We start from the raw sequence: 7,655 nt of genomic DNA, 5'->3' as shown, positions 1-7,655 counted from the left end.
CCTGGCAGAAAACCAGGGAACTGCTCCTCGTCCCGCTGTGACTTCACTCCGCCAGAAAATGACAAAGCGTGTGGCTGTGGGACACGTTTCTGAGACGCTGAGTACAATATTTTGAGAAAGTGTTTAGGAGGAAACTGCCTGACGTTGAGGAAATAGAAATTTTTTTTTTTCCCCCTAGGTCTAGAAACACACAACTTACTTGTACACCGTCTTTTTGTTATTTTTACGTTTTTTTCTTCCTTCTTATTCCTGGTAAATAGTGATTCCCATTGTTCGCCAAGTAACAGTGAAACCGATACCCTTGTCTTGAAGTGACAGGGTATGTTGGCAAAAACCTTTTGAAAACTCATTTGCTGGTGGTGTATATCGAGAGCCATAACTGCTGGGCTTTTATTTTTAACTCGTAATTCCTCATGATATGTGGTCAATTTTAAGTAAAATCAAACTTCAACCACCAAAAAAAACCCCCCAAAACAAAACAAAGCACACCGCCAACCCCAAACGACCCAACACCAACAAATGAAAACCTGACAAGTTCTAGTCTTATGATCATCACATGAAGTAAATAAGAAAACTTAAACTGAGAGAAAATAGCGCTCCCCACCTCAAAAAAAAGGCCTTATCTCGATTACATAAAATGACAGGTAGCTATCTGAAGCAACGCGGATGTTTTAATGTCTTTTTTCTGGATGAGAATTTGATACTATACGTATGATCTTATACTAAAAAAATCTAATTACTACTATTCTGTCAGTTTAAGGAAGCAAACCTTACAAGGGAAAAATCTTACATGCAGATGGAAGGAAGGACTTTGTCCAGAGTGACTTGAGAATTTTCTTGTGGACTGTGATCTAGACCAGTAGTTCTTAACGTTTTTGTGTGTGTGTGTGTGTGTGTGTGTGAGAACATATTTGAAATATTAATGGCATTTATGGTCTCTCTTTCTTTCTCCAGAAAAAAAAACCCCACATATCTATTAATATTATACGACATTTTTGTGGCATATCTATTTCCTTTTATTTGGGGACCTTTGCAGTCTATTAGGTACACTGCTGGCTAGAGGATTTAAATTAAGTTTTCCTTTCTGTTTTTGCTTGCAGAACCTAAAATTTGCAAAGTCAGTCGGCATAACGAGTAATTCGGCGTCAGGGTTTTCTTTAATATGACAACACGTTATTTTGTCTCCTTGAATTAGGATGCCCGGCTAACGAGTGCCTTTTGGGTTTTCCATTTTAGCATGAAAAAACGCACGCCATACATCACCGAGAACCACAGGCTGTGGCTGGCGGTGTAACTGGCTCCATGACGAAGAGGACCATCACTTGGGCTGCTAAGTCTGCAGTTACGACGTGGCTTCTTTCTCTGAAGCGTTTTCATCATCAGGAAGAAGAAAATTACTTGTACTATGTCTGTTTTTTTTTTTTTTTTTTCCAAATTGAAAACATTTTCAGGCACGGATCCCAAAAGACTTGATGCGTATTCTCTGCCTCCCACTCCGGACGGTCCACCGAGAAGACAGAAGGGCCACGTGCAGAAGTCACGGGTCTGTCTCCTGCAGACCTTGCCCTGGGCAGCGGTCTCCCCCACACATGACTGGACAGTGACAGCGTGGGCCACCGTGCGTCTGGCCAATCATGCAACGCTCTGTCACGGGGTGGTGGGGGTGGGGGTGGGGAATTCCTTCCTCGCCCCAGCTGGTGAACAGTTATGCCCTGGAGCCCAGGACGGACGAGTGTGTCACTTTTTAACCTAGTTAGAGTAACTGCCAATATCATTCCTATTCATGTAAATGTCTAATCCTTTCTCGAATCTCGCTAGACTGTTTGCCTCAACGATATCCCGAGGCACTGAATTCCACAGGTAGCTTACAAGCTGTTTGAAAAAGTCCTCCATTTTATTCATTTTCAATTTGTTACCTTTTAATATCACAGGGCGGCCATTAGTTCTGGCAGGAAGTGGCGCAGGCATTTCAAATGGAGCTTTTAATTCTCCCGAATGCTTCCTCTGCCATTGCTGTACCCTATCTTCTGCATGTGTTTTCTGTTTTGGCATTTATAACCTCGATCGGATGAGATGATCGATGCAAACACAAAGAAGGCACTGGAAACGAGTTCAAGAAAGGGTCCTCGTCCCGAAGGATCTAATTTTCTAGAGCGAAAAGACGAGCAGTAAAATAGTGACGAACGCCGAATGGCGTGGTTTCAGGGGGCCTTGAGAAATAGGGGAAAATTAGACAAGACTGGCTGCCAAAGGATGGGAGAGGTCATTTGGGTTTGCATGGCCAGGGAGTGGCTCTCTGAAAAGTTGAGACTGGCCATCGAGGAGTCATCTGTGTGACGTCTCCATGAAGGATGACTTTGAGCAAGTCACCTAATTTCTCATCCAAACAAAAAGTTCCTTCTTTCATAGGGGCCGGAGGGTTGGAGGTACAGTTATGTGGCAGTTTTTAATAAACTGCCAAAAGGTGCAGAAACGTTGGTAAGTTTTGCGGGAATCAGTTCTCGGCGTTCAGCGCCCTTCCTTTCCCACCTTCCCTCGTCCTTCCTGATTTTCTCCATTCCCTACTTTTAACCCTGCCTCTGTCTACAGCTCATCGGTGGCATCTGTGGTACCTTCTTCCCCAGCGGTGGCTGAAGCAGAGGGATGTGCCTCAGTGAAATGTTCGTCTCCTTCTTTAGGATTGTAACGGTGGGATCCATGGAGCTGTTGAAACGGTGGGCCGGAGGGGAATTTCCAATGCGATCGCTTGCTTTTCTTTTGTTTACTGCTACCATTACGGGGTCGGGTTAACCAAACTTCTATCTATAAGACAGAGGGCTCTGCCTGGATTCTGGGGTGACCTTCCCCCAGAAATGGAGACTGGTTGGAATGATCCGATCACCTGCCTGGAGCTTCCTTGTGTCCCCTCGTGTGATCGGCAGATGCCATCATTCCTCACGTTTCCTTCCGTTGTTTTTTTTTCTAATTGCCCCTTAATTTACTTTTTTTTTTCTTTTTTTTTCCGTGTAGGCAATTTGAAGTAGAAGCATGTGCGCGGCTCTGCATAATAATGTATTAGAAAGGCATTTCAAGGAATAAATTATTAGAATTGTTTACATGCATGGTTCGCATTTACTGGCAAATTGCTCAGGCCTCGGTTTTACGATGGAGCTGCCAGCTAGGCTCCTTCTGGGGGAAGCTGAAACAGGAGAAGTTTCGTGTTCTCATCCCTCTCAGCATTTCCTTTGTCTCGCTTCTCTCCTTTGGACACCCCCTCCCCGCTTCCCCGCTGCCCCGCGTAACTCCGTGACGCTGTCGGGCCTCTGGCACGTTCTTACGAAGGCATTTCTGGGTCCCCTACCCCCCCAACTGGCCCCCGACGACAGGAGTTGTGCAAAGAAATAAATCTTCGATGGTATAATTTTAGACCCTGTGGCAACTGGGAAGGAAGCTATTTTGGGCTGTGGGCTTTCTCCTTGACCTGAGATGGTACCACTTGGCCCGCCGCTGGTGCATCCAGCCAGCCGTGCGGTGCGCGTGGTCCTCACGGCCCCGAGTCTGCCATCCCTGGGTGCCACCTCCCCGCTGCTCTGCTGAGCAGGTCTGTGTTCCTCCAGATTCGTGTGCATTTGTGCCAGGCCACGGACCTGTCAGCGTGCACACACCTGGGATGTCACAGGTGACGTTCTGAGGTGGTGGCTCAGGCTACTCCCGAGGGACAGCACAGATGGAAAGTGCTCCCTTTCCGCATAGGGGGTGGGAACAGTTTCTGGTCTAGTGTTTGTGTGTCCCTCACCTCCCGGGCTTTGTCTGCTGCTCAGTGACCGTTCTGCACGTCACCCCCTCTCTGAGCAAGGCCAGCCAGGCGGGTCTCCTGGCCCCCACATCCGAGCATCCCTCGTCTAAGGCCTCACTGGGGGCTGCACGCAGGGCGTCCCCTCAGCGACCCTGACCACCCTGCTTTCTGTCTGACGCAGCTGCTGCCTGCGGACCCCCTGGACTGTTGGGACTCAGATGGGCGGGACCGCTACGAGATCCGGAGGTGACCAACACAGCGGTGCTGTCCAGATGAGGGTGACATCATAGCCAAGGTCGTCACTGGGTAGAGTATCCTGTTCTTAGTTTTTACAACCTAAAAAGTACACGTAAGACTCAGAGATCATTCAAGAGGGAGGGGTAAAGTCAGTAAAGAACGGGAAAATGAGAACAATTTAAAAAATGATTTCAGTTTTTTTTTTAATGCCAAGAAAGGGGAGACTAAGGCCTTTTATAGGTCTGGAGAGCGCCCTGGCTACTTGGATGATAGGTCTGTCTTCTGCAACCTGTCAGGGTGTTAAAAGGAAGGGGGAGAAATCTGGGTTGGCAGAGAGAGAGAGAGAGAGAGAGAGAGAGAGAGAGAGAGAGAGAGAGAGAGAGAGAGAGAGACAGAGAGAGAGAGACAGAGAAAGAGAGAGAGCGTTGTTTGCAGAGCTTTTTTTTAGAGAGAGAGTTAGTTGGAATAGAAAATAATGGAAGGTAAGCGAGAGCAGACAATCAAGACACAAAGCTGCCTTCCTTGATCTCCTGTTGAATTTAAGGCTCAGCCAAGGCACATACTCCATCGGTCCGCCAGTCCCTAAGGTCAGCTCGGATTCAAGGGGACAGCATGCAGACCCCTCCTCTGGATCGGAGGGGTATGAAAGGACTTGCGCACGTGTCCGAAAACTGCCAACATGTGCGATCATGACGTCAGCTGCTCCCACCCTCCCGGTCTCAAGAGCTTCCTGTCTAGTCGGAGCTAGAAGTGAATTAAGTAATCAATGAAAAGCAGTGAAATATCTATTCTTCAGGAAAGCGCGGTGGCAGAGGGCCACAAGATGAACACACAGGGGCCACCTGCCATTTGGGGGACACTGGAGGCCAGTAAGATGGCGGTGGCTGGCATTCTTCAACTCTGGGGTGGGTGTTGTGTTCTAGGGAGCTTTATTCAAGCCCAAAGGTTTGTCGTCAGTATGTTATTTTCCTGGTCCTGTCTTCTCTTTTCCCTGCCCTATCCTGGTCCCATCGACCATCCTTTTCTTCCGATTACATTATTCTCTTACGGTCCTAAAATTCTCTCCATCTCTTTCTCCGTTTTGGCCATCGCTTCATCCTTCCTGTGGAGGACGAAGACTCACCTGCCACCCCGCTCGCCAGCTTATCTGCGAGTCCGCTGCCGTTCTGCAGACCAGTGAATTCCCCCTGCCCGTCCTCGTCCCGTGTCTCACTCGACTGCTTGCGATACGTGGTTTCGTTTGCTTTTGTTTTTTTTCATGGGTCTCTTGACATCTAAAACCGTATTTTGTATTCCACGTGGCTCCTGGCTTTCTCCTCTGCTCTGGTTTGTCTTACGTGCCACTCACCCACACAGCGTCACAGGGCAAAGGGCCCTGGTGCACCCAATGCCCCGGCATCTCCATCACATACAGCTTGGACATCCTCCTGGCGCGACATCCGCCTTGCTCCACCTGCAAGGGGCTTTTTGGTGGTGTTCGCTCTTCAGCTGCTCATCTTTTATCTGAGATTTAATCTTTAATCCGAGGTTCTCTTGTATCCCATCATCACTAAAGATGCATTTTCTCTTCCTCGGGGCCTTTAAGTCTTCAAATATACCCATTCTAGACATTCATTTCTTTTTTTAATCCTCAGGTAGGTTGGGCCCCTTCCCTCCCCTAGAATCAGCTGTCGGAGGATGCGAGCCTCTGGCTCCAGCTACCTGGACCACGGGTGGACGTCAGGTGCCAGCTAAGTCACCGCCCGCTCTTTCCTTAGGATTAAATCAGATGCGTTGGGGACCTGGAGCTATCATATCGCATGTCACACTAAGGACTTCAGATTTCGTCCTATAATAACTGGATCGGATGATTCATCTGAGAACGGCTAAACGAGTTTCTGCCGACAGGGCCTTGGCTCAATGGTGGCACCTTGAGAAGCACGTTACGTGCAGAATCTCATTAAATCCTGTCACCCAGCCCACGAGACATGCACTTATATCATCGTCACTTTACAGACGAGAAAATGCAGGTAGGAGGAGGCTTGGTCCAGTGATGTCCTCAAGGCTGCACCCAGTAAATGGCAAAGCGGGAAGACGACACCAGGCCTCACTGCACACCTTGCGATTAGTCACTGGGACGCTTTGCTCTCCAGGTGGCCTCGGGGCTTCTGACGGAGCCGCTACCCGCAGCAAAGCCAGGGCCGCCTCGGGGTGCGTGCGGGAAGGCCGAGAGAGGAGAGGTGCGGGGAGACGGCGGAGCAGCCAGGCCGGAGGGCGGACGGCCTTCTCCAGGACAGCGTGGTGCGGTGCAGAGAAGGGGGCACACGGGGGACCCGGAGGAGGACCTGCCAGCCGTGGGAATTCCCTCCTCCTCCTGCGAATGCTCAGAGCACTTTGTGTGTCTTTCCCAGGCCTTAGCCGTGGCCCCAAACAGCTGTGTCCATTTTATCGCATCTAAAGGGCAGGAGGGAGCACGCTGTATTTGCCACACGCAGGCACACACGCACACGCACGCACACGCATGCACACACACGCGCGCGCGCGTACACACACACACACATTTTGCATCGCTGAGCACAGCGCTTTCGTAAATGAATGAAATCCACGACACCTTTTTCGAGTTCCTTTCTCCTAACGCATGCGTTTGAGAACTTCGTGGCGAGCTATACGCTTTTGCTTTCAAAATATGAAAATAATTTCTTACACGATCTACTTCAACTATGAGAAGATATGCGGAAAAGTCAGACCGGGGAGTCGTTTAATGGGCGGCAAAGCCTTTCAGAGTCAATGTCACATTTATTGCTGTGAAATATTTTTCTCTCTCTGTCCGACATCTGGTTCCCATTACGCACAGGCTTGGGTACTTGAGTTCACCAGCCATTTTGCATGCCAAGCAGCGAGCAAGCGAAACCCCCACGAGCACCCACCGTGTGCATTTGGATCCACGTGGCGCTTACACACAGCCCGCCGACCGCCCACCCAACTCACCCATCCACTGTCCAGGTTACTCTATCCATCTTTACCTTAACGACCAAACTGCCTGCATGTGACAAATGAACTTCCAAACAAAGCAGTCTTTGCTTTATATCGCTGTCTGGTCCGACTACCTATAATCGGACCGAAGCCAAGGAAGCATCTAAATCCGAAGTCTGTCTTTCCCACTAACATTGCCCCAGAAATGAGAAACACGATGTGGAATGTTTGCTAATGAGTCATGAGTTTCATCATAATTGCTTCCACATTCAGGAGAGTTTCCTTAAACCATCTAATCTTGACGTATCCTACCCAAATCCCATGTGTCGTAAATGATTTTGTTTTATTTCTTAGGTTACTGTTAAGGGCTTATTTTATGGTTCATTTCATTTTCTTAAAGAAAACCACACACGTGTGTGCGCGCGCACACTCTGACGTGCACATGCACGTGTGTGCACACACGCGCACACATCATAGAGGCTTTGGGCTCGATCTGTGTGTGTGTGTGTTTAATAAAATAATTAAGAAACCAAAAGGAGCCCTCGTCATTTGGTTTGGAAATAAAAATAAACCCCTTTAGGAAGAAAGTGGACTGGGGTGTATTCTAGAGTTCTGATGTGCGTCTCTGAGGATAAAACCAGAATGAAGCGGCGAGCGGCTGTCTGTCCCCGCTCCGGACCGAAGATTTCCT

The sequence above is a fragment of the Pteropus medius genome, unplaced genomic scaffold (genome assembly GCF_902729225.1).
Source record: "Pteropus medius unplaced genomic scaffold, Ma_sr-lr_union100, whole genome shotgun sequence".
Taxonomy (NCBI): domain Eukaryota; kingdom Metazoa; phylum Chordata; class Mammalia; order Chiroptera; family Pteropodidae; genus Pteropus; species Pteropus medius.
Note: the sequence above shows the minus strand (reverse complement) of the source record.